The 27,144-nt window shown below is 43.8% G+C and overlaps 1 protein-coding gene and 1 long non-coding RNA gene across 6 annotated transcripts in view; one reads left to right on the plus strand and one right to left on the minus strand.

Annotated features, from left to right (window-relative positions):
* PDE1A (phosphodiesterase 1A) overlaps window positions 1-27,144 on the minus strand; it is a 217,129-nt gene that overhangs the window by 153,531 nt on the left and 36,454 nt on the right. The window lies entirely within an intron of this gene.
* Window positions 2,081-27,144, plus strand: part of LOC128333955 (uncharacterized) — a 28,900-nt gene continuing 3,836 nt past the window's right edge. Inside the window, exons 1-3 of the long non-coding RNA XR_008311128.1 lie at window positions 2,081-2,168; window positions 10,565-10,695; window positions 17,451-17,522. This is a non-coding gene — a long non-coding RNA (uncharacterized LOC128333955). The remainder of the gene's footprint in view (window positions 2,169-10,564; window positions 10,696-17,450; window positions 17,523-27,144) is intronic.

A 27,144-nucleotide genomic window follows, 5' to 3' on the forward strand; every position in this document is an offset into this window, starting at 1 on the left:
ACTACCTAACTGGTGCAATACTAGACTCCACCTGCTACAACAGAGTCATTTATATGAAGGTGAATAAAATAGAAGATGATAAAAGGTACTCTATTATCCCAAAAATAATAGCATTAAGGCCGAAATATTCTTAAGGCTAAAGGTATGTGCTTCATACTCTTTTATATCAAAAAGATAGCAATGTGGCCAACATCCAGTCGGTGGAGGAGTGTTTTCCATTACAGAAGGGGGAAAGGGCAATTTGGGGTGATCCCCCTTTCCAAAAATATGTCCCTAAGGGCTTGGGGACATATTTTATGAGGGCATAGATGGCTGCAGGGAAAGGGATATTTCCAAAAAATGCCCCTCTTCCCTTGTGCAATAGAAAATACTCTTTTGCCAATGCTTCATTCATCGGGATGTCGGGATTTGTTTAGTTTGTGCCTTGAAGTCCAGCCCAATCTAAATGTTTACTGGGCAGATATGCAATTTTTGTGGCAAAAGAACAGGTGTGTTCTCCTCTCCACCATATTTATTGTGCACCTAATGTCATGTGTAGTATGGAGGCTAGATCTGCATGATTCCTCTCCCTCAAAGAAGAGGGAGAGTTGAGAATTATTGCATGAATCAGGCTAATATACATACAGGCCACTGCATTGAGTACTTGAATCACATTCCTTCATCTTCTTTCACTGGAGCTGGAGTCCTGTCTGTGCCTGATAAATGTATGAACTCATGTCTCATTGGGACAAATCCCATGTCTCACTGGGACATCAAGACACAACGTGTGAGTCTTCCCAAAAGTGACCTGTACATGTTGATGCCCTAAAGAGCTGCTATCAGCTTGCCAGTTTTAAACTAGATGCAAAAGGTGCACCTGGGTAATTTTGGAGCCTGGACATAGAGCCCCGTTCTCTGGCTAGAGTCCTCTCCATCCCCACTGCAGTTAAGTGTCACCACTTAAAGGCCTTTTAATGCCTCCTCAAGGCCTTTAACATATTCCCATCTCACATATTGATTTCTCCCCTAACCCCCGCCATCTTTAAAGCACCCTGCACAGGTCACAATCACACTCGGCTGGCCAGTGGGATGTGGGCCAGCAGAGACAACACTACCCAGGACAGACTAAAGAGGATTTGGGGGCCCCCAGGGGGTGCGGAGGCCCTGGACTTCACTTCAGCTCCAAAGTCCAGGGTTAAGAGCGCCACTGAGTAGATAGACTAATGGTGTGATGCAGTAAAATCACAATTGCCAACTCTGAGTGAAGCTACTCCTGGAGATTCCCACCCCCACAATATTGTTCATAATATCAAGCCATTATCATCTCCAGGATTGCTTTTAACAGCCACCTGGTGATGGGTGCCAGTTTCTGAAGACTCCAGGCCAGTTACGGAAGGTTAAGAACCTTTTCTTAGCCTAACCTAACTCACACGGTTTTCTCTTCTTATTAAATATTTATACACTGCTTTTTAACAGAAAATTTCTCAAGCAGGAAAAGAAATGAAAAAACTGACAACAATGAAAAATTAAGACGTTTTTCAGTGAAGGCAAGTTTGTACAGTGATTTGTTAGAAAGAACTGGAAACAAAGACATTACCAGGTGAATTCTGGAAAGTGAGTCATCCTGCTTAATTAATGATTGGAAACAAGGAATTAGCAAAGGTCCTGAATCTCTGTCCTCCTCCACTAATAATTTGACACTTCTAACTGGAGTGAAATGACTTCCTACCTTAACTGACTGTCAGACTGACCTTATTTGCAATCAGTGCAACAGAAATTAACAAAACCTTATAGATCACCACCAGGCGCATAACAATGATAGGGCAAGGGGAGACAGTTGTCTGGGGGCCCCACTGCCTGGAGGAGCACCCCAGAGGCACCTCATGTGACTCCCCATTGCCCCCTGCCCAGCCCCAAGGCCCCTCAGCCACTTGCCCTCTTCGCCGTCTCTCCTGCTTGTTCTCCTGGCCCGCAATCGAAGCAGCAGACAAGCTGCAAAGAGCTCCTTTTCTCCCGCCTCTCAGCTGATCGGCGGGTGGGCGGGGCTTCCACGGAGGCCTCGTGTAGGCCGCAGTGAAGCCTGAACTCGAGTAGGGCCCAAGCCAGCCAGGAAGGAGGAGGCAGCCAGAGTGTTCTCTGCAGCAGAAGACCTCTTGCTGCCCTGCTTAACCCAGACCAGCATTTTCCAGGTAGAGTGTGAACTCCTTTTTGTGGTTACCTTTCCCGCCCCACCCCCCCCCATATATAGGGATCTGCTTGCCATAGGGCTTGGATATGGGGGGGGGAGGGACCGAGAAGTCTCTGAAAATTTATTTTGAAACAGCTTGGAAAATTTGCTGACTTAAAAAAACTATCTAAAAAGTCCTATAAGTGGCTTGTTTCATGGCAGAAAATTGCAAAAACTTCTGGAACAGTATTTTATTAATTTTATTTATTCATTCATTCATTTATAAATGCACTTATGTTCAAGTTGTTTTGCAACCCAGAAGGTCTGAGTGAGAACTGTGAAGCATGTGTGGTGCTTTTATTTTATTTTTCTTGTGTGTGAACTGCTCCCCAATAACTTGCAGGGACTTCAGGGTCAATCTGGCCAACATGTGAATGCAGCACCTCCATTCCAGAGGAGATGTGTCTTAAAGGGCTTTAAAAGCCTCCTGTGAAAAACCTCCTGCAATCAAACTTGACTGAATTTGTTCAGAATTCTGAGAAAACAAACATAGGCTCACCCTGCATGGTTGAAAGTCTCCTTTGCTAATCTGCAGCGAGGGGCCCATTTTAATAATTCATCTTTCTAGTGTGTTCTAGGCATTAAAAGTAATACAAATGTATAGTACTCAATGTATATCACTATATATTGTGACGTGTGTGTGTGTAGTCAGTGAAATGTATTTGCAGGCAGCATACTTATTTTGGAATATCAGACTTAAATCCTTGGGGGCCTGGGGTGTGCGGAGGCCCTGGACTTTGGGGGGGGCCCATTTTAAAATCTTGTCTCTGGGCCCACTCCAACCTTGCTACGCCCCTGATCACCACAGTAAATTATAACTTACAATGTAACTTTCCCCTCTGCAGGTGGAAAAGCAGCATGGGGGGTGATTTTTAGTGAGAAAGTGGTAGTAGATGGTTAGCATCCCTGCTCTCTACCACCCTCTGCATAAAGCTCCAGTCTCATGAGACTGCTTTTTATTTTTAAAAAGTCATGACAAAGATATACACAGCTGTGCATCATATCTAATGTAGGCCAACAGTCCTGTAAAGTAAACCCTGTTATTGTAACAGTGAACCCTCATATTTCATTCTGCCATTTCTCTCGCACTTTTTCATAGATGATGTCTGCCTTGCTATGACATGTATGCATCCTCTAGTATCAAAGCATTAAAAAAACAAACCCCACCTTCAAACCATTGTTTTATTCAAATGTAGGTTAATTGCTTAATCAATCAGTTAATTGAAACTCGTACGATTAATCAACTTCGTGTTCCTTAATCGAGTGAACTCTAATTCAATATGCACTCTAAGAAATCATTTCATTTTCTTGGTCTTTGCTCTTTCAAGCATCTCTCTGCAATTACAAAGGATTTTGCTTTGAAAAAAAGAGAGAAGTGGAGTTATCTAATTCCTGGTCAGCACAGTTCATTTTTTGTATATCACACCCAGTTAATTCACGAATTAATGAACTTCCTTGCCTATGCTAATAATGCTAGGTTACAGAAACCAACTTGTATTATTTTATTTATTTATTTATTTATTTATTTATTTATTTATTACAATTATATCCCACTCTTCCTCCAAGGAGCTCAGAGCAGTGCACATGATTATTTTTATCCTCACAACTACCTTGTAAGGTAGGTTAGGCTGAAAGATACATGACTGGCCTAGCGTCACCCAGTGAGTTTTATGGTTGAATGGGGATTCGAATTCAAGTCTTCCCAGTCCTAGTCCAACACTCTAACCACTATGCTCTGCTGGCACTATGATATGCTGGCTCATATGGCATATTAGCCATATGCCCTGTCTTTTGCTCCCAGAAGAACTTTCCTCATATTTCTGAACACAGAAAGAAAGAAACAATAAGCCCAGGACTTCCATTTGCCTGACACAGTGGACACATTCTTATGCTGGCCTAGATTCAGAGAAGTGCAAGGTTGCTTCCACACCCTCACAGGGCTCTTTCCAGCTTCCCACATCCAGCAGTCCCTGTGCACTTTTAAAAGCCCTCCAAAGCTTGTGGGCCCTTCTAGAGTGATCCCTCATGAGGAAGGAAGGGCTGTTGCCAGAATGAATAATCATCAGTTCCATCCTTCTCCCCCCGCCCGCCTGATCTTGCATGGAAGTATCTTGCACAGACACAAGGACTGCTCTGTCTAATACTTATAAAAACAGTAAATAGGAGTTCTATTCTGTATGAGTTTGCAGTCAAGAAAAAGATTTCACAAGCTTACACACGTTAATACCAAATTCATCGCTTCCTTAAAAACACTCCATTGGCTTGTCTTCAGAGCTGCTCGTGTGTACTTCTTGGGTGCTCTGTGTGGGTGGATTTTTATTCCAAGCTCAGAGGCATAACTATAGGGGGGGCAGGGGGGGCACGTGCCCCGGGCGCCATCTTTTCTGGTCACGTGGGGGGCGCCGCCATGACCAATTTTTTAAAAATTTCAAAAAAATTTTTTGTTAATACAAATGTTTCCTGCTCAGTGCAGCAGCGCTGCAGCAGTCAAGGGAGCGCGTCGGTGCCCCCTTCCCCACGAGCAGTCCCTTCCGTGCCGCCTGCGCCCCCCCCCCATTGCTTTGCTGGCACCTGGCAACCAGTCAGTGTCCTGGCTTGGCGGCGGCGGGCGCTTGTGAGGAAAAACCTAAGTATAATGTAGTATGTTGGGGGGGCAGCGGGGGGCACGGTGGGGGGGCACCATTTCAGTGCTTGCCCTGGGCACCATTTTCCCTAGTTACGCCTCTGTCCAAGCTCTTGTAATTAAACTCTTCTTTGTGGTAAGTCTAGTAGATAGCAATCTATTCTGATTGTAACTGACTGCATTTGTACTTGAACATGTCTGAATTTCACAAACTGACTGGCTTTTAATAGCATTTAAAGTTTCAGTAGCTATATCATGACAGGGACAACCAACTGGCTTCTCTTTAGCAGATAGCAACCAACTTCAAAAGGCTTGCTTGCCAAAAGAGCTAGGGTTTCCAACTTATTTTCTTAGAAATCTAGAAAGTCAGGGAAAGAGCTTTGAGGACTCTTGCCTTCTCAGTGAGAGCCAGTTTTGAATGAGCAAAGCCATTTCTTTACAGCACATTTCACCATACAGGAATGGCAAAGGAGAAGCTGTGGGGAAAAATAACCATCTCAATCCACCCTAAACTTTGCTACAGGGTGTGCATCATTCCCTGAATGATTTCAACCAAGTAGAGATTTTTCTCTCTCCATCCTACTCTCCCAATAAAAATAATTGTCTTCTTTCTTGCCACCCATTCATTATGTTAATTTATTGCTGCCCTCAGGAAAGCTAATTTTGAAAAATATGAATTTAGAAAATGAAATGTTCTGGGACACTTTTTATTGCCAGATCCCCCACTTGTATCTTAATTAATTCAGGTATGCTGTGGTTTTTTCCCTTATGGGGATGGTTTTCCTGGTTGAAGACTTTTCCCCTCCGGACTTTGAGCATAGTTCATATCATGTGGGCTCCCATGTGAGTTTATTGCAAGTACCTGTATTTGCCTTCCATATTTTCAAACAGGCATCATATCCAAATGTTACTCTGGGAAGTTTCAATAGAACTGACACAGCATCATGAACCAATTATGTTCATTGGCTGCTTCAAGACATGAGAAACAGTGAACCTCTGGTTCCCAGAGCAAAGCAGCAAGCCCGATTTCCAGTGTCAGGAGAACTGCTATTCCAACATTGGTGGGTTCAGACAACAGGTCCATTGTTGGCATATTCTGCCCAACTTGTGGCTCTGAACCAACATCTGTTACCAAGATGTGAATTTGATTGCAGATGACGGATTTGGAACGGCAAGTCAGGCACAATGTGCTGACATTGGTGCATTCGAATGACACACCTGTCAGCATAGCAGTTCTGACACCAGAAGTCAAGCTCACACCTGCACTCCAAGAACTGGTGGTTTGCCATTTCTCATTTCATGTGAAGCCACCCTATATTTGTGCTACAAACCTATTTTGATTTTATTCCAGTTTAACTGTAATGGCCTTGAATCTTGGGAATTGTAGTTTAGCACAGGCACTGAGACGTCTCAGTTAGAGATCCCTAGCTCCCTCGTGGAACTATAGGTCTCAAAGAGAGGATGAATGACTAGAAGTCTATAGCGTGGATGCAGCCTAACAGCACAACCCTGAACGTATGTAGTATATTTATTTATTATTTTATTATTTATTTATTTATTATTAAAAAATTTATACCGCCCTTCCAAAAGGCTCAGGGCGGTTCACATTAAAACACCATTAAAATCAATTAACAATTAAAACAAAAATTATAAAACTGCATAAAATAATTAACAATTAAAACACCATTAAACACCAATTAAATAGCCAAAACAATTTAAAAACAAGTTTTAAAAGGCTGAGGAAGCCTGGTTGAAGAGATGTGTTTTCAGAAGTTTCTTAAAAATTGCCACAGATGTGGAGGCTCGTGTCTTAGTAGGGAGCGCATTCCACAATCTTGGGGCAGCAGCTGAGAAGACCCGTCTCTGTGTAGCCACCAAACGAGTTGGCGGCAGCTGGAGACGGACCTCCTCAAGTGACCTCAATGGGCGGTGGGGCACATAGCAAAGAAGATGTTCTCTTAAATACCCAGGGCCTAAGCCATTTAGGGCTTTATAAGTTATAACTAGCATTTTGTATTTTGCCCGGAAACCTATTAGAAGCAAGTGTAGCTCCATCAACAGAGGAGTAACGTGGTCTCTCCGAGATGACCCAGAGACCAGCCTGGCTGCTGCATTCTGAACCAACTGAAGTTTCCGGACTACGTACAAAGGCAGCCCCACGTACAGAACATTACAGAAGTCAAGTCTGGAGGTTACCAACAAATGTACCACTGTTTTGAGGTCATTGATCTTGAGAAACAGGCACAGCTGGCGTATCAGCCATTGCTGATAGAAAGCGCCCCTGGCCACCGCCTCAACCTGAGATATCAGGGAGAGGTGTGGATCCAGAAGTACTCCCAGAATGTGAACCTGTTCCTTTTGGGGAAGTGCAACCCCATTGAGAACAGGTAGATCAAAATCATCTCTAGAGTTCTGACCCCGCACAATAAGTACCTCCGTCTTATCTGGATTCAGCTTCAGTTTATTCTCCCTCATCCAGCCCATTACTGCTTCCAGGCAGGCATTTGGGGAGGATATGCCAGCTCCTGAAGTGGTCAACATGGAGAAGTAGATCTGGGTGTCATCAGCATACTGGTAACATCCAGCTCCAAATCCCCTGATGATCTCTCCCAGTGGTTTCATGTAGATGTTAAAAAGCATTGGAGAAAGTATGGAGCCTTGAGGGACACCATACTTAAGCTCAGATTTCGAAGAGCAACAATCTCCAATCAACACCATCTGGAATCTGTCCAAGAGGTAGGAGCAAAACCCCTGAAAAAAGTGCCTCCCACCCCCAACACTCTCAGATGTTCCAGAAGGATACTATGGTCGATAGTATGGAAAGCCACTGAGAGATCCAAAAGGACCAACAGAGTCCCACTTCCTCTGTCAACTGTCAATTGGAGATCATCCATCAGGCTGACCAAGGCAGTCTCCAACCCATAGCCCGCCTGAAAGCCAGTCTGAAATGGATCTAGGTAATCAGTTTCATCCAAGACTGCCTGGAGTTGGGAGGCCACCACCCTCTCAATTACCTTGCCCAACCCCGGAAGGTTGGAGACAGGCCTATAGTTGCTTAACTCTAAGGGATCCAATGCAAGCTTCTTCAAAAGAGGTTTAATATTTGGAAGGCATCCTTCTCTTTATAAAGTACAATCAAAATGTATTTCAGAGATAAACATTACTTATCTTAAACAATTAATTTGACTGTGCATCTTCCATAAAAATCAATTTCAGGTGCATTTTCATATTCATTTAATTCCATATCATTTACTGTGTAGAGATTATCCCCTTTGCGAACACTTGTCCATATCATGTTGGATCTTCCTGTGAGCCCACCTGATCTCAATACATACACTATACTATGACCATAGTTAGGAATTTATAGGATCTGATGTAAGGAGATAGTAACATCCCAAACTAGATGTGTATTGTATAACTGAGTGCATTATAAAAAATGAAGACGCCAGAATATTGTTACAAGGAGGATCTCTCACACTAATTCCCTGAGCAACAGGAAGGTCAAAAGATGTCATCTTTACCAGATAAATTTCTCTGTGATGAGAGAAATAATCTTACAGACTTATAATGTCTTGGTAAGATTTATTTATCTACAAATATAAACATTTGTAGATAATTTTGGAAACAAACAGACTCCCACACAAAACAGGCACAACAACTGCTAACTCAAGACCATTTCCCAAAGAAAATCAAGACTGCATCCCTGCTGTCACGGTCTCCAGCTAACCTATCTGCCCTATAGAAGTGTACATGCGCATGAACCAAAAAACATGGTTGATTTCAAATTTGAACCAATTCTAACCGAACCGTGTTGCGCAAAACTGGTTCAAGTGAACTGACCAGCTGGTCTGGTCTGCTCAGTCAAACCAGTTCAGCTGTTTGGGCGGCAATACTCGTAAAGGGGAATCCAGTGAGGATTCCCCTTTACAAGTGTAGAGGTGAGGGACCCTGGATCTGTGAAGGGGCAGTGGTGGTGGGGAGGCAGCAAGAAAGCTAGTTAAAAGGTCCTTTTACTGCCCAACTTGCTGCTTGCACTGCCACTCCCTCTGCCAGCACAGCCCATAACAAAAGCATCCACACTCCTCACTCTTGCCTCTTTTACTAAGCTGCCCACTTGGCGGTTGCTTGTTTCTGCCCTCTGTGCATGCATGGAGATGCCATGCAAATGTGTCCGCGCATGCGCTGAGGCCAGAGCCAAGTTGTCGCTGAGCAGGCAGCTTAGTAAAAGAGGCAGGAGCATGCATGCTTTCGTTATGGGCTGTGTTTTGGGGGGGGAGTGGTGGGCGGGCAGCAAGCTTGGCAGCAAGAGGGCCTTTTAACTATCTTTCTCTCCACTGTTGACCAAGCAGCTTAGTAAAAGAGGCAGGAGCATGCACACTTTCTTTATGGGCTGCGATGGGGGGCGAGTGGCAGCATGGGCAGCACGACTGGGGGTAAGAGGACATTTTGACTACCAGTCCGTCAGAACCAGGGTCGATTCGATCGCAGACTGTTTCCGCACAGAACCATTCGTGCACACCCCTACTGCCCTACATCTCAGTACCAATTCCGAACGGCTTCTTTTTCTATCATCCCTAGCCACAGTTAGAACCCTGGTAGGCTCAATATTCAGGAAACTATTCTTAACCATTAGCAAGCACTTCAACCATTAGCAAACAAGCGTCGGCAAAAGGTGGCCAACTTGTTCACAACATGCTACGGTCATATTTCTGTTGCATTGTTAAACCAAAAGTAAATTGGCTGACATGATGTACAATGCTCAGAGTGACACAAGGGTACTGCAGAGCTCCTGCTGTGGACATGGAAGCAGTGGTGCTGCTGGGAAGAAGTCTGGTTGTGCAATCGCTGCTGCAGTTTCTCCCATTGTGACAAATACAGTAACACTGGTTGTGCAAACAGCATCCTCCCCTGTGATGTCACTGTTTCTACAGCGGCAGCACCACAATACCCTCCCATTACCCTTAGCATTGCACATCCTATCAACCATTAAGACTAACTGAAGTGACCTTGAAAAATGAAAGGCAAAAAGCAATTTTCAGCAACAGGTTGATAGAGTTTTGACATTCAAAATGCATCGATATCGTTAGGGTATAAGATGTTATGTGTTGGCTTGGTTTTTTACAATCTAATGTTTCTCTTTGTAATAGTTCTTAAAACATTTCTGGTACAAATTCGTTTGTTGTTAAGAATGTTTGTTCTATGTTGTCTTGAATGTAACTGTTGAGGAGTCTGATTTTCTTTATGTTGACTTTCCCTTGCTAATCTACATTTTCTCGCAGCAGCCCTATCTATATCCTTGACTGTAAGAATTAATGTGAAAAGGATATATGAATGTGTTGAGGAACTGATTAAATAACCATAAACAGTACAGTAACGTCTGAGAAGTTTGAATTTCACAGGTTTTTTGTTTGTATTTAATTTCTATTAATTCAACAGGTTCTGTGAAATGTGCTTATAAAAACTGAGCATAAGAACTTATCGGGGGCGAGTTATGGGGAGTTTGAGTTATTACCCACAAGTTTTCTCATACTTTATGACATGTTTTAATAATGTTATACCTTGACCTTGATATATATATTAATTTAAATTTGCCGTTATGTTTATTTATTTTATTTATTTAACACACTTCTATACTGCCCAAAACTCACTTCTCTGGGCATTTATGTTATGTTAAATATTGTATGCCATGCTTAGTTTGAGTTTGTAACATAGGGTTGTGGAATCTGTTTTCACAGAATGTTTGAAGATATTTCATCATAAGAACATAAGAACAGTCCTGCTGGATCAGGCCCAGCGCCCATCCAGTCCAGCATCCTGTTTCATACAGTGGCCCATCAGATGCCCCTGGGAAGCTCACAGGCAAGAGGTGAGGGCATGCCCTTGTTGCTCCCCTGCAATTTGGTATTTAGAGGCATCTTGTCTCTGAGGCAGGAGATGTCCTATAGTCACCAGACTAGTAGCCATTGAAAGTAGGGATGTGCACGAATCATTTTTTTTGCTTTTATTAATACCCAAATCAAATCAATCCTGATTTGAAACCTGTGAAATCACCTCAGATTTGATTTGTACCTGAATTTTCTTAATCTGAATCAACAAGTGGTCCTAGGGGGAAAAGATTGGGGTGGGCATAGTGCCCATTGGGTGGAAGCTACCACCCAAATTTCAAAGAAATTGGGTAAAGGGGTGAGTTTTAAAGAATTTTAAGTTGGCGTGTTTTTAAGCTTTTTCCCATATGGAATAGTGGGGATTTCAGCAGCCTTGTAGCTCCATGTGGGGGGCATCAGGATGGCCCAGAGTGGACTGTGGTGGGTGGTAGTGCCCAGTGGGTGCAAAGAAGCTACCACCCAGATTTCAAAGGAATTGAAATTCCACTTGGGGGGCACCAGGGTGGTGCCCAGAGCAGGGTGTAGTGCACATAAGGTGCCAACGACCCCCATTGAATCCACTATAATTTCCTACCAGAGAATCTACTCTCAGAACACCTCCAAAACAACAAAGCCCAGTGCCCATGGACTTGTCATTTGGGGGGTGGTTGTCACCCTATGTGCACTACACCCCACCCCACTCTGGGCCACCCTGGAGCACCCCAAGTGGAGTTATGGCGCTGCTGAAATCCCCAATATTCCCTATGGGGGAAAGCTTAAAGACTCGTAAACTTCAAAAATTCTTTAAAACTCACCCCTTTGCCCAATTTCTTTGACATTTGGGTGGTAGCTTCCACCCATTGCGCACTACCATCTACTCCACTTTGGCCAGAAACTGGAGGTCTGAATCTCTGAATTTTTCTGGTCCAAATCTGGGGTGATTTGTTTTGTACCTGAATCTGGGCAATTGAGGACAGGGGTGATTTGTTTTGTCTACAATTCACCCAAATTGGCCAGATTCAGGTACAGATCATTTTGTACTCAAATTGTTTTGCACATCCCTAACTAAAAGATGTGTCCTCCATGAATTTGTCTAAGCCCTTTAAAATCCATCCAAGCTGGTGGCCATCAACACATACAGTGGCAAATCATTCCATAGATTATGTGCTGTGTGAAAAAGTACTTCCTTTTGTTGGTTCTAAATTTCCCAGCCTTCAGTTTCATGGGATAACCCCTACTTCTAGTGTTGTGAGAGAGGGAGAGGGAGAAAAAAAACCTCTATCCACACTCTCTCTGCTCCATGCATAATTTTATACACCTCTATCATGTCTCCCTGTAGTTACCTCTTTTCCAAACTAAAAAGCCCCAGATGCTTTTGCCTTGCCTCACGAGGAAGGTGCTCCAGGCCCCTGATCATCTTGGTCTCCTTCTTATGCACCTTTCACAGTTCTACAATGTCCTACTTAAGATGCGGTGACCAGAACTATACGCAATACTTCAAATGTGGCTGCACCATAGATTTTGTGTAAGGTCATTATAATATTAGCATTTATATTTTCAATCCCCTTCCTAATGATCCCTAGCATGGAATTTGCCTTTTTTTCACAGATGAGCATAAGTCAACACTTTCAATGAACTAGCCACCATGACCCGAAGAACTCTCTCCTGGTCAGTCACTGACAGTTCAGACCCCATCAGTGTATATGTGAAGCTGGGGTGGGGTGTTTTTTGTTTTTGTTTTGCCTCAGTATGCATCACTTTATACTTTCCTACATTGAACCACATTTGCCATTTTGTTATCCACTCACCCAGTTTGGAAAACTCCTTTGGGAGCTCTTCACAATCTATTTTGGATTTCACTACCTGAAAGAGTTTGGTGTCAACTGCAAATTTTCCACTTCTCTGCTTACCCCAACTCCTCAATCATTTATGAACAAGTTAAAGAGCATTGGTCACTGTATAGATCCTTGGGGGACCCCACTTCTTATTTACCTCTTTGTGAAAATTCTCCATTTATTCCTACCCTTTGTTTCCTGTCCTTCAACTAGTTACCGATCCACACATGAACCTCTCTCCTTATCTCATGGCTGCTAAGTTTACACAAGAGCCTTTGGTGGGGAACTCTGCCAAAAGCGTTTTGGAAATCCAAGCACACCATATCAACCAGATTATATTTATCCACATGCCTGCTGACACTCTCAAAGAACTCCAAAAGGTTAGTGAGGCAAAACTTGCCCTTACAGAAGCCATGCTAGTTTTCCTTCAGTAAAGCTTGTTCTTCTATAATTTAAATTTTTTTGCCTTTGTATGCTTTCCATCAATTTACCCAGCACAGAAGTTAAGCTAGCTGGCCTATAGTTTCCCGGATCACGCCTGGATTCCTTTTTGAAAATCTGAATGACAATAGCTATTTTCAGTCCTCTGGCAAAGAGTCTGATTGTAGGGACAAGATACAAATTTTTGCAAGGAGATCAACAATTTCAAATCTGAGTTCCTTCAGAACTCTTGTGTGGATGCCATCTGGCCCTTGCAATTTGTTAATTTTTAGTTTTTCAAAACAGCTTAGAAGATCCTCTCTCATCACCTCAAATTGTCCCAGTTCTTCAGCCTCCAAGCCTGAGAAGCTCAGTTCCGGAGCGGGTATATGTTCAGTATCCTCCGCTGTGCAAAGAACCCATTCAGCTTCTCTGCAATCTCCTTATCCTCCTTAATCATCTCTTTCACACCCTCATCTTCTAAGGCTCCAGCTGCCTCCCTGGCAGGTTTTCTGCTTCTGATATATTTAAAGAAGTTTTTGTTATTCCCCTTGACACTTCTAGCTATATGCTCCAAAAACTTTCTTTTTGCATCCCTTATTGTCTCCTCGCATTTCTTTTGCCAGAGTTAATGTTCCCTTCTGTTCCCTGCAGGATTAAGATGGTCCGCCTGAGAAGGCTGTTGTTGGATCCAGTAGGATTCCAAAAAGCCCTGGAGGGTTTTGATGCTGGTCCTGCCAGCAACTCTGTCGAGGCCCTGGTGGGAACCTGGAATAGGGAACTCACCAGGGCAGTAGACATGATTGCTCTTAAGTGTCCCTTCCGATCTGCTTTAGACGTGGGCCCTTGGTATAAAGAGGAGTTATGGGGTCTGAAGCAGCAAGTAGGTGACTGGAGCGCAAGTGGAGGAGAACTCGGCTTGAATGTGACAGGACACAGCATAGAGCCCATTTGAAGGTTTATGCAGAGGCGGTGTGTGCGGCAAAAAAACAATTTTAGTCTGTGCACATTGCTTCTGCGGGTTTGCGTCTGGCAGAGCTGTCCTGGGTTGTGAAGAGTTTGATTCGGGCTCCTTCCAATTCAGACCAATCCCCAGGGACTTTGTTCTGCTGTGATGCTTTTAATGGGTTCTTTGTGGACAAAACCTCCTGTATTAGGACCGACTTGGACTCGACTGTTTCTGCAGAGTCTATTAAGGTGGTGTCCAGCAATCCCTCTTGCAGTATTAGAGTAGATCAGTTTCAATCTGTGGTGCCTGATGACGTGCTTGGGGTGGTGCAGCCTACCACTTGTTCTCTGGATCCTTGCCCGACTTGGCAGCTTTTATCTAGCAGGGAGATTGTTGGGGATGATTTAGTTAATATCATTAACTCATTGCTGAGGAAGGGTAGGATGCCTCCTTGTTTGAAGGAGGCAATTATTAGATCACTTCTTAAGAAGCCTTCCCTAGATCCCTCAGTGATGGATACTTATAGGCCGGTCTCCAATCTCTCATGGTTGTGTAAGGTGACTGAGAGAGTAGTGGCTAACCAGCTCCAGGCAGTTTTGGAGAAAACCGATTATCTAGACCCATTTCAAACTGGCTTTAGAATGAGCTATGGGGTTGAGTCTGCCTTGGTCGGCCTGATGGATGACCTTTACCGGGGAATCGACAGAGGGAGTGTGACTCTGTTGGTTCTTTTGGATCTCTCAGTGGCGTTCGATACCATCGACCATGGTATCCTTCTGGATCGCCTGGGGGAATTGGGGATAGGAGGCACTGCTTTGCAGTGGTTCCGCTCCTATCTCTCAGGCAGATTCCAGATGGTGGAGCTTGGTGACAGTTCCTCTTTAAAATGGGAGCTATTATATGGAGTCCCTCGGGGCTCCATTTTGTCACCAATGCTTTTTAATATTTACTTGAAACTGCTGGGTGAGGTCATCAGGAGATTTGGTGCAGGGTGTTATCAGTATGCTGATGACACCCAAATCTATTTATCATCATCATCACCACCACCACCACCACCACCACCACCACCACCACCACCACCAGGAAATGGCATTCACTCCCTAAATGCCTGCCTACGGGCAGTAATGGGCTGGATGAGGGATAACAAATTGAAGCTGAAATCAAGCAAGATGGAGGTGCTCATTGTGGGGGATCAGAATTTAAAGGATGAGTTAGATCTTCCTGTGCTGGATGGAGTTACATTCCCCCAGAAGGAACAGGTACGCAGCTTGGGTGTGCTCTTGGATCCAGACCTCACCATGGTATCTCAGGTGGAGGCTATGGCCAGGAGGGCTTTTTATCAGCTTCGGCTGATTCGACAGCTGCGTCCATTCCTTGAAGAGAACGATCTCAAAACAGTGGTGCATAAGCTGGTAACCTCCAGGCTCGACTACTGCAATGCGCTCTACATGGGGCTGCCTTTGTACGTAGTTCGGAAACTTCAGTTAGTTCAAAATGCGGCAGCCAGATTGGTCTCTGGGGTAAGCCGGAGAGATGATGATGATGATGATGATGATGATGATAATAATAATAATAATAATAATAATAATAAATAATAATAAAAATGAGGAGAGGCCAGCCTGCACTGTTAGAGTCACACTCCATTCTGCCTTGAGCTATGCAATGCAAACAGCGGTTGACACACAGTCTGGAAGATGAGGCCAGTGGTGGGGAGGTGGGGCCAGCAAGTGGTTGGGGTGCAAGAGAAGAGTTGAGGTGGAGGTGACAGGCAGTGGAGATGATGCATGAGATAAGGGGCTTGGTGCCCACATTTGCCATCTGACACCATCACCTCGTTTGGCCTCATGGGAACTGCTCTAGAAAGAACAACACTCTCAGCCCTCCTACCCCGCCCCCCCCAGTCATCTGGGGACACGGAAGGCAATTTGCTGAGAGCCTCTAAAACCTGGAGTTCACCTTGTTTTCAGAGCTAAGCCATATTGTGTTAAATGGGATGCACTTCCATTTAAGCGTACACAGAATTGCCACCTTAATGTTCTAAAACCTTCAATTCCCCTGTTCCAATAAGTTCTTCAAAACCACCGAAGAAATGTGTTTACTCTTCCTGAATTAAATTAAGCAAAACCAGTTTTTGTCTGCCTGCTTGAAGGAAAATCTGTTCCTTGAGATCAGACAAAGGCACTTGTGTTGAAGCACTCTGGACAAAAAGAGAATCTCTGCATTTATTCTGGAGAGGTGTGAAAACTGTAGGAGGGAATGCAAAATAGAAGTATTAATACATATTTTGGCTGGAACAGTGCTAATATCCCAAACAGATTGTTGTTGTTTAAAGGAAAAAATGATTCAAGTGGAGGAAAACGTTAAGCTGTTTGTAGCTATAAAGCAACACTGTAACTTCATTAAAGTTAATAAAGTCAATAATAAATTAATGAAGTTAATTTAACACAAACAGGATAGATTTGGCCAGGCTTCTTTCAGCAGAACTGTTTATCAGTTTTTGCTGGAGTGAGGGCGTGCATTCATTCACAGACTTATCTTCTGGCCTTTCCTTTAGATTGGCTGGCTTTCATGAAATCTAATAAAGAATTTCCAAGTGAGTGTTGTGGGTTGGTTACTCATGCTTCAAAGCCATATTTCCCTTCATCTTCCAGGACATTTAAAGAAATTCAGGCCTGAGGAATACTTCATTCCCATGACAGAAAACAGTCATTTCATGAGCTTAATTATCTTTAATTATACTTAAGAAATGTTGTTGTTTTCAGTGGAAGGACAGGTCTTTGGGAAAGAAATAGGCAGTTTTACTTGTCTGTTTCACATCACTGCCTGCGCTCCTTTTCACAGTGTTCATGTTGACCAGTGACATCTGCTGGCAATCTATGATACTGCACCACCACCTACTACAATATTTATATAACCACTTTTAAACAAAAGTTCTCAAAGCAGTTGCCGCAACCACCTCCACCATCCTTGCTGCCCCTGGCTGGATTCCCCCTTCAAGTATATCCCACCCTGAGTTGGCCTGCAAGCTGTTTTTTTTTCTTTTTTCCCCAAACCAGGGGCTAGGCCAGTTAGATCCCAGACCACTTGAATCGGGCCGGCTCTTTGTCAAGCCGCCAGCTCACACATCCCTAGAATTTGCCTTTTCCACAGCTACTGCACATTGGTTTTATGGTTGTTTTGTTTTAATTATGTTGGTAGCTGCTTCAGGGCCCAAAGGTGAAAAGCAGCACAGACACATCCAAAAATAAAATAAAATAAATAAAATAAATTTAAGCACTCTCTGGAATTGGAGCAGTGGCTCTTAGTATGGTTCCTCAATGGTATTTGCATACAGACATAATGGCAAACCAGCGAGCAAAAACTGATCTACAAACCAACTTCAAACTGTTGTTTCAGATCCTAGTTATTGGCCCCACAGAAACCATGACTGGTGGGAAGACTCTGAGATAGATAGATAGATAGATAGATGTGTTTGTGTGGGCATGTGTGTTTGTGAGCACACTTGAATGGTTTAGCTAACCAAAGCATAGCTTCACCTTATGTCTCAACCCAGCCCATTTGAGAGAAGTTACTGCACTCCACATCTCAACCAGGTCACAGTACTATTATGAATGCATGGATATTGGTAAGTTCTTTCCTTTTTAATAGATTATTTGTATTGTTCATAGAACTGTTGTCAGGCCCTTCTATCCTCTGGTATCAGTGACGCCAGGACAGCTGAAGAATCTATGGCCATTGGGGAGAGTTACTCCTTGTTTCTGTTGGGGGTTGTAATTTTTACCCCCAGTTAATTAGCAGAGTGCTAAAGAAGCTACCCACTCCAGTTACAGAGTAGTTTGCAGAGTTCAGTTGTTGCAGCTACTTAGAGAAGACACATGGAGATTCTTGTAGAACTAACTACTAAGTATTTTTTGGTGAAGTACACTTTGGATAGGAAAAACCTAACCCTAATCTATAGAACTACATAATGAATAGGTAGGGGGAGAGAGCGAGAGAGATGTTTCCATCTGCTCTCTAAGAGGAAAGGAAGGAATTCTGACTCTCAACAGGAAATACCTGAAGAGTCATATCAGGGGTCATAGCAAGAGAGAGATAAGTTTATTCGGATATTGACCAGCAAACATTTACAATAAAACAGTATGCATTTTACAAATAATATAACAAAACCTGGCCACACCAGAGATAATGTCATTATCCACATTAGTTAAAAGATAATTTAAGTAAAATTCATCAGACCGGCTAGGCAAATTATCTAACATAGGAGATATAAGTCTTGAACGGGGTTCACTATCAAAATCACAAGGAAGGATAACATGCGAGGTGGATTCTATAGCCCCTTTACCACGTGGGCAAACTCCCTTGTACCTGCCTTTCAATACTGCTGTCGGACGAACATTTAATCATGCTAGAGTGAGAGCTCGTCTAAATTTAGGGGGGGTCATAGAGTAGACACAAGTAGAACAGGTAGAACATCTAGGGAGACCCTTATTCACTATCTCTACTCCCATTGCCCCTAGTGGTCATTAGGACAGTTGGGCAAAAGGTCGATGCACTGGAACTTCAACAGTTTCTGGGCTTGTTCCTTTCACAAGCCTCCAGCTGGAGTTGCTACCCCAAGGCCTCTTCAGAATCCCAGGGCTCCTTCCAGCATTAACTCTCCTCCTGTACTGGCCCCTCATCATCATCCAGTCCTCTCTTATATAGCCCCTGACACTCGGGGCAAGTCTTGCGAGATCTCAAGGTCTCATGAGATCTTGGACCTTAATCTCGCAAGAGCTGCCCCCAGCCTCACAAGATTATGACACAGTCTGGGTGCGATTCCCCCAATCCCTGCTGGGGCCAGCTGGGAGTTCCCTGGGCAGGAGTTCCATCATTGTTGTCCCCCACTGAGGTGGGGCAGCCTGATGAGAACTGCACAGGGGAGGTCCAGTCCCCAGAGGTGTTCCAGCCTCCTGAGGCATCCTGCCCTGAAAATATATACACAGGCTGGCATCCAGACTGATGTTTGAAGTGCCCCCCCAAAACCATTTTGTGTGCTCAGCAAGGAAGGAGTTAATTTTGCTGATCTCCCCTCTGTAGCCAATGTGCCACCCCAGTATATGTCCCTAAGAGTTGCTGAACTTTCAGGACATATTTTTGGGAGGCACAGGGCAATGGGCAATGAAAATCACCCTCCCTGGTTTATTGGATGCATATCATTAATCTGGAGGTCAACCACCGAATCAACACACAGAATGCCAGACAAAACCCACTGCACGAACAGTCAGCAAAAAAAATATTAAAAATTATCTGTAAGAATCCAGGAGGGATACAGACGAAAACTGTTGCTGCCCTGAGCTCCTTGAAGGAGGGGCAGGGTAGAAATGTAAATTATAATAATCTCATATCATCTCTTCATACAAAAGAGCCAGTTGGGAACTGATGCTAAGGAAAACTCTGCAAGATGTCTACAGTGTGCATGCAGGTCTCTTCTATGCAGTTCTTGAGACCACAGCTAAACACTGGATGGTAACTATCTATGATGGTGTTTCTCAACCACTGGTCCGCAGACCGGTGCTGGTCTGTGAGGATTTGAGTGCTGGTCCATGAGGAATTAAGCCCCCCCCCCAAATCAATTTCAAGCCTGTGGGGGCTGCTGCTAGGAGCTCTCCAGAGCTCATTTCTAGGCAGGCATCCCTCGCTGCTGGGAGAATGCTCATTTTGCTTCCTCACAATGTATGTAATCCCAGCAGCGAGGGCTGCCTGCCTAGAAATGAGCTCTGGGGAGCTTGCCCGAGCTCTGAGGATCTTGGGCCCCTCCCCTTTTGTGTGTGACATCAGGCACACATTCATAACATTCATTTCAAGGAAGCCAAATGAGCTTTATCCCAGCAGCGAGGGATGCCTGCCTAGAACCGAGCTCTGGAGAGCTCCCGGCAGCGGCCCCCACTGGCTCGAAATAGTTGGGGGAGGTGCCTGGAGGTGGGGGTGAGGGGCCAACCCCTTTACTAGCAGCTGGTCCAGGAAACTGCGCACAAAGAATGTACCGGTCCATGACTCCAAAAACGTTGAGAAACACTGATCTATTACTCCCTGGCAGCAATTAAGTTGCTGTGAGGTCACTGATGCCACAGTGAGTCTGAGGGTTGGAAGCTGTGTGGAAAGGGAGGCAATGTAAGACCAAATTCATAGATGCAAGGACCAACGAGGCAGGCATGAAAGGGGAGGCATGAAGAAGGGGAAGTTAAGAGGCAATGGTTAGGGCAAGGAGTTGAGGAGGAGAAGGCAAAGGAAGTGGAGGCTCTGGAGATGGGGGAACCAGTGGAACCAAAGGAATGAAAGGTGGAGGGGGCAGAGCCAAACCCTTCCAGTCATGAGGGAAATAGGCTCACATTAATTCTGTACTTCCTATCTCAAGGTCAGTTCGAGTACTCCCCTTCTGAGAAATACACTAGACAAGGAAAAACACACACAGACACACAAATCAGAACTGTATATTATCTAGCCCACTGCATGGATGAAAGTATGGTGAAAGTTGTTATAACTTCTAGAAGATGAAAGCACCTATCTGGACAGGATGGTTCTCCTAAGGATTAGTGGACTCATCTGAAGAACTTTGTTAAATGCAGAAGCATCTGATTGTGTTGTGGTGAAAGTGGGGTAGGATATGTTGGATTTCTTGGATTTAGCAAACATTTTTTTCAGCAAACAGGAAGGAGAGAACACTCTTCAGATCAGAAGCCTTTCCCATTCAGATCATAAGCTGAGCCCAAAGGGAAATGAAGAGTTTAACACAAAAGTCTTCCAATTTAAAACAGTAAAGTTGAGTTATATAAGAACCACCAGTAATTAAGAGAACTTACTGAAGATCTATGAAAACAGCATGATTTTCAAGACATTTACTCCTACTCAAACAGTCTCTAGAGGAAAATCTTGACAGTTTACCACATAAGCCCATCCCTGTTCACAGACATCAAGAGACTATCAAGGAATGGTAGCTAATGAGCCCTACACACACACACAATTACCTAATCTAGTATCAAGTGTGTGGCCACCTTTGGACATAACATGAAACCAGAGTTAAACGTGGCAGAGGTTTGAGTTTGTGGTTGTCCAAATGTGTGAAGCTGTGGTTTTATCACCCAACCGCTGCTCTACTCAAAAAGGATGGGATGACAAGACAGGGACAGCAAGAGAGATCTCCAGCAATTCTGGATATGTGCAGAGTTATGTGCACAAACACATGAAGCCCCAGTAACACCAGAAACTGAACAACAAAGTTGTTTCCCCACAAAAGGCACACATGCCAGGCCGTTGGGGGAGTGATACCATGGCACTTGTCAGAAATACCAATATGCCAACCCCGTGCGCAGCAGTGCACATCAATGATACTTCTGGAATAAACCTGCGAAAATGTTGGCCATGGCAACCTTCCCGTGGTCCAGTTGATTAAAGAGAGCCCCACAAATCTGGGGTCTGTCTCTGTCCATTTGATTGGATTTCTTGAGCAACCCGCAATGCACACCTTGGCATGTTGCCTGCCTGGCATGCAGGACCTTTGCTTAGAATTGCCATACAAAATGCTGCAATTTTGCTGCTGCAGACCAGAGTCTGGAGAGAGAGAGAGAGAGATGGAGTACTGCAAACTCCCGCAGTGGAGCAGTGGAGTGAAGAAACTCCCCCATGTGCACTTACATAGACTGAAACCAATTCTGTGCTCCCTCTTTGGCCAGTCTATCAAACAGTCTTGCCAGGGGTTTGTGCAGCTAAGCGTTGGACTTCAACTGTGGGGTGAGGAAACCTCACTATTCCACATTATTGGAGGTGCTGGAGGCCACCGCTGGAACACCAGGAGAGTGAGAGAGTGGGAGAGCTGAGGTGGCCAAGGAACAGTGCTGTGCTCCATTCTTATTTCTGCTCCCCCCCTTTCTTTGTGTGATTTTCCAGTCATTTTCTGGCGCTCCTGAACCTAACCTCCCAATTCCCATAGACTCAACGTCTCATTATCCGCAGTTTTGTTATCTACAGTTTTAGGCTGGAATGGAACCCCTGTGAATAACGAGGGCCACCTGTATGCCATTACATTCTATGTAATTTTAAACTGTTTAATTGTTCTTTATCCCATGAATGTTTTAACTTTTTATTCTGTGAAATTGTTTTAATTGTTTTTTCTCTGATATTTGTTGTGTTTTAAATTGTATACTCCACCTAGAGATATCCATATCAGGTGGTATATAAATATGTTTGATTGATGAATGAATGAATGAATTAATTAATAGAATTTGAACAATCCCTTCTACCGAGGAGTTCAGGTTAGGGCAGCATATGTGTGACTCTGCCATTTTATTCCCGCAATGGCCCTGTTAGATAGGCTAAACTGAGAATGGCCCATGGTTACTTTGTGAATGTCATGACTGTGGGGGGATTTGATTCGTAATCATCCAAGTCCAAAACCTTGTCCACCACACTGGATCTCCATTATATTTCCCATCAGTGCATCTCTAATGCATAGTCACTTCCCATTCTAAGTTGCTTTCATGGGGACTACCCTGGACCCGCATCAAATCCCGTTAAACTCAAAACCTGTGGGCAGAGATTCTTTATTTTATCTTGGTTTGTTTTCCCCACAAATATCCATAGAGCCAAACCATCAAATTACACTGTAATATGTTTGCCAGTTTAGCCGTTTTGAATGTTAACACGAACATCACCCAATTTCTGAAGGAATACTCACACAAACAAGATTAACCAGCTATAGGCATGTTTTGGAAACTGACATATATTCCCAGTGTGAGGTCTTCTGGGAAAGCAACAGTGGAGGTGTATAAAGCATAGTGCAAGGGATTCATTCATGCATTTGACTGTGCTTTAGGGAACATTTGAAGCGGCACTGAGACATGAGTCATTAGCTATTCATGTGAACTTTCTCAAAATTTCACATTCTCATTTTACCTCAATCTCTCCCCCACCTTAATCCCAACTTCCTTCTTTTTCAAACTACCCTAAGAAAATGCATTTCAATCAAGACCTATGTAAAAATATAATCTTCTCGTTAACAGAATCCACAAAACAGTTGGAGGCTTTATGAGGTGGAATCAAAACCTATATTACATATTCAAAAGGATGATTGCTCCCAAAATAATCTCATCCCTCTTATTAGCCTCTCCAGAGAAAAATCTTGATTGCAGGAAAATTATTTCTCAACGGCCTCCCACAACCAGCTACAGCACTTCCCAAGGGGATAATTAGCACTCCTCCAATCGCAGTCTCTTCCCCCACTAAACTCTTTGGTGTTTGGAAATTAAATTTCACTCCCTTTGACTCTGTGTAACACCGTAAAAACCACTGCAATTGATAGTGTGGTCCTAGCTGATCAATGGTAAAAAGGTAAAGGTAAAGTGTGCTGTCGAGTCAGTTTTGACTCCTGATGACCACAGAGCCCTGTGGTTGTCTTTGGTAGAATACGGGAGGAGTTTACCATTGCCTCCTCCCATGCAGTATGAGATTATACCTTTCAGCACCTTCCTATATCGCTTCTGCCCGATATAGGTGTTTTCCATAGTCTGAGAAACATACCAGCGGGGATTCGAACCGGCAACCTCTGGCTTGATAATCAAGCCATTTCCCCACTGTGCCATTAGGTGGCTTTGACCAATGGTATCTACTCCAAAAGAAATAAACTATAGCATCTCCCCTCCCACCATCTTCATATTTCTTCACAATCAGAGCACTTGCTTGAAATGCAGTGGTTAGCCTACAGGGTTCTTTCACGTATGCACAAAGGAGGACAATACTCTTCAAGTGTTGGCTGACATCCAGACTATGTCACTCAATAGTACTACTCAAGAATTACTCTAAAGGGCTACTTATTTTCAATAGGACTTCCACTGAGTCAGGATAGCACTGTGACTCAGGATATCAATGAATTAATTGCCAAGGGCAATTAATTCATTCTAAGCTACCCAATCAGAAGACTAATGTGGCCCAGCTTTTACTGGACTGGACTGCTTCAGTTGACAGATGTGGAAGTTACATGGTCAAATGCCCTTTTACAGAAATATATCCCTGCACAAAAAGTGTGGTGTCAAGAAAAAAGCTGGGTTAAAAACCTTCTCCCTGGCAAGCTAGTTTTCTACGTCCAGGGTGGGTTCTTTAATTGGTGGGGGAGAAGGCTGAAATGGTACAGTCCAGCTAGGGCTCCACCATACAATCCTGCTGTTCATGTAGTGAAACTCTTAGCTGGCTGGCAAAGATGCTACTATTTATATTTGTTTTTAAGAGCTTATTATTATAATCTAGGCAATATTTCCTTTCACATTCAGGTTTGCCAGACAAGTATTTCTGGATCTTTGACTACCATCGTATGAACTGATGTACCAGTGTAAAACCAGCCACCTAATGGCTCAATGGGGAAATGTTGCCAGTTCGAATCTCCACTGGTACACCTATATCGGGCAGCAGCATTATAGGAAGATGCTGAAAGGCATCATCTCATACTGCGCAGGAGATGGCAATGGTAAACCCTTCCTACCAAAGACAACCACAGGGATCTGTGGTCCCCAGGAGTTGAAACCGACTTGACAGCACACTTTACTTTATTTTACCAATGTAAAACCATATCCACCAGGATCTCTCAATTACTATAGTTAACATTCTTCCAAGATCTGGAATTATATAAATGACACAGAATTACTGCTTTAGTGTAAGTATTTCATAATTTGTTTTTAGCATATTTTTATTAGGCTTTATGGATTTTATAAGTTGTAAGCTGCTTTAACGACCCTGTGGTATGAATGTAGCCTATAAACATATCAAGAAAATAAATAAAAATTAAATAAATGCTTCTGATTGCCTTTTCCATTGCAAATTGTACACACAGTTTTGCAAAGTTGTCTCTTTCTTCATTAAGATTGTCGTTGGTTGATGGTCATTAGAATAAGCAAGTGTTCTCTGCTGCATTCTAAGTTATATAATACTACAGAATAACATTAAATAACAAAAGCAAATTTAACATTGCGAACATGAAAAGCAACTGGTTTCTTCATATGAAAAGTACTCATTTCATTCATTCAGTACACAATAACTGAAATGCAAAAGGAAATCCTGAATATCACATCTCTCTCCGGTGCCTCCTTAAGCATTATTGAACACAGCTGAGCTGTTCAATGTTCTGCAGTAGGGATGTGTGAACAGGTTCGATTCTGAACCTGTTAGAAGTCAAACCGGTTCAGTTCAATGGCTCGATGTTGAGCCCAAACCCACCCACTCAGTTTTGCTTGACATAAGACTGAAACACCACCACCACCCCGGCCGTTTTGGGGGGTACATGAATATTTTTTAAAAAATAAATTTTATCTTTTGTACTTACCCCCTCTAAGGGGCTTCTCCAAGGCCACCGGGGGGGGGTGTCCACGGGTGTTCCCCCTCCCTCCGCCGGCCTCCCTTATGTATAAAAGTACCCAGTTTGCTCCCATTGCAGTGGCCATTTTGGAGGACGCTGGGCATGTACAATGGGCCCTGTGTGGCTGGGTCATGACCCAGGGCACTCAGGGGCCCATTGCATGTACAGCAGCCTCCAAAATGGCCACCGCAATGGCGGCAAGGCCCAGAAAGGGCTGAAGATTGCCCAAACAAGGAGATGTTATACTTAAGGAAGGCCAGCGGGAGGAGGGGGAACATCAGCGAACCCCCCATGGCCTCGGAGGAGGCCCCTGGAGGGGGTAAGTAAAAAAATGAAAATAAAATAATATTTTGTAAAAAAAATCATGAACCACACTGAGCCAAACAGAACCAGGGGGGTTTGAGGGGGGCAAAAACAAAGTTTGGTCTCAAATCGAACCGGACCAGCCGGTTTTGTCCACACCCCTGTTCTGCAGTATTGCTAGGAAAGGAGCAACAGAGATGGCCATGTTTTGTGCCAACTGCCTTGCTCAGACCCTAGGCCTACCTTACTTGAGCCAGTGTAGCAGTATGCTTCTCAGCAGGGTGTCATTCTGTTTGCTGCCTCACAATTCCTTAAATATACCTTCAGAAGTTAAGTAGCTGTCTCCCAACGTCAAGGCCTTCTTTATTGTACTCCCTCCCTAGGTAAGTTGGCAGGCTGGATATAAGGGGCAGAGATGTGCATGCCCCATCCACTCTCCTCCCCACACATATAGGAGGACCAGCAAACACATTGGATGAACCAGCCCAGAATTTCCCACAGTTTATTTGTTTGTTTGTTTATCATATTTTTATACTGCCTGATATGCACATCTCTAGGCGATGTACAATAATTAAAACATTCAACAGTCAACATAGATTAAAATACATAACACAATAAAAATAGAAAAAACAGTTATTAAAACAAATTATTTAAATTATTCAAATTAATTCTAATTAAAAGCCTGCAAGAACAGGAGAGTCTTGAGAGTCTTCCTGAAAACAAACAGAGAAGGGGGTGCTCTTATTCCAGCAGGGAGCATGTTCCAAAGCCCTAGAGCAGCCACAGAGGAAGCCCGTCTTCGATCGCCACCCAACGAGCTGGTGGCAGCCATAAATGGACCTCTCCAGAAGACCGTAACAGGAGGCAGGGTTTATGACTAAGGAGGCGCTATCTTAAATAGCCTGGACCCAAGTCATTAAGGGCTATATAGGTAATAACCAGCACTTTGTATTTCATCTGGAAACATATCAGCAGCCAGTGCAGGTCTTTTAACACTGGTGTTATAAGGTCCCTTCGTGTTGTCCCAGAGACCAATCTGGCTGCTGCATTCTGTACCAATTGTAGTTTCCGGACTATGTACAAAGGCAGCCCCACATAGAGCGCATTACTGAAGACAAACCTGGAGGTTACCAGCATATGCATCACTGTTTTAAGGTCATTCACCTCTAGAAATGGACGTACTGACGTATCAGCCAAAGCTGATAAAAAGTGCTCCTGGCCACTGCCTCAACCTGAGAAACCAGGTGGAGCTTTGGGTCCAGGGGCACTCCCAAGCTATGTACCTGGTCTTTCAGGGGGAGTGTAACCCCATCCAGAACAGGCAGATCTAAACCATCTCTCAGGTCCCAGCCCCCCACAGTCAGTACCTCCATCTTATTTGGATTCAACTTCAGTTTGTTATCCTTCATCCAGCCTGTCACTGCCTCCAGGAAGGCATTTAGGGAAGATATACCATTTCCTGGTATTATGCACATATGACCATCAGGCCCTGAAACAGAGTTTTTCTTAACACTGTCAAGAAATCTATTAACCAGGTCAGCTATAGTCAACACTGTGAGTTCTC

The sequence above is a fragment of the Hemicordylus capensis genome, chromosome 1 (assembly GCF_027244095.1).
Source record: "Hemicordylus capensis ecotype Gifberg chromosome 1, rHemCap1.1.pri, whole genome shotgun sequence".
Taxonomy (NCBI): domain Eukaryota; kingdom Metazoa; phylum Chordata; class Lepidosauria; order Squamata; family Cordylidae; genus Hemicordylus; species Hemicordylus capensis.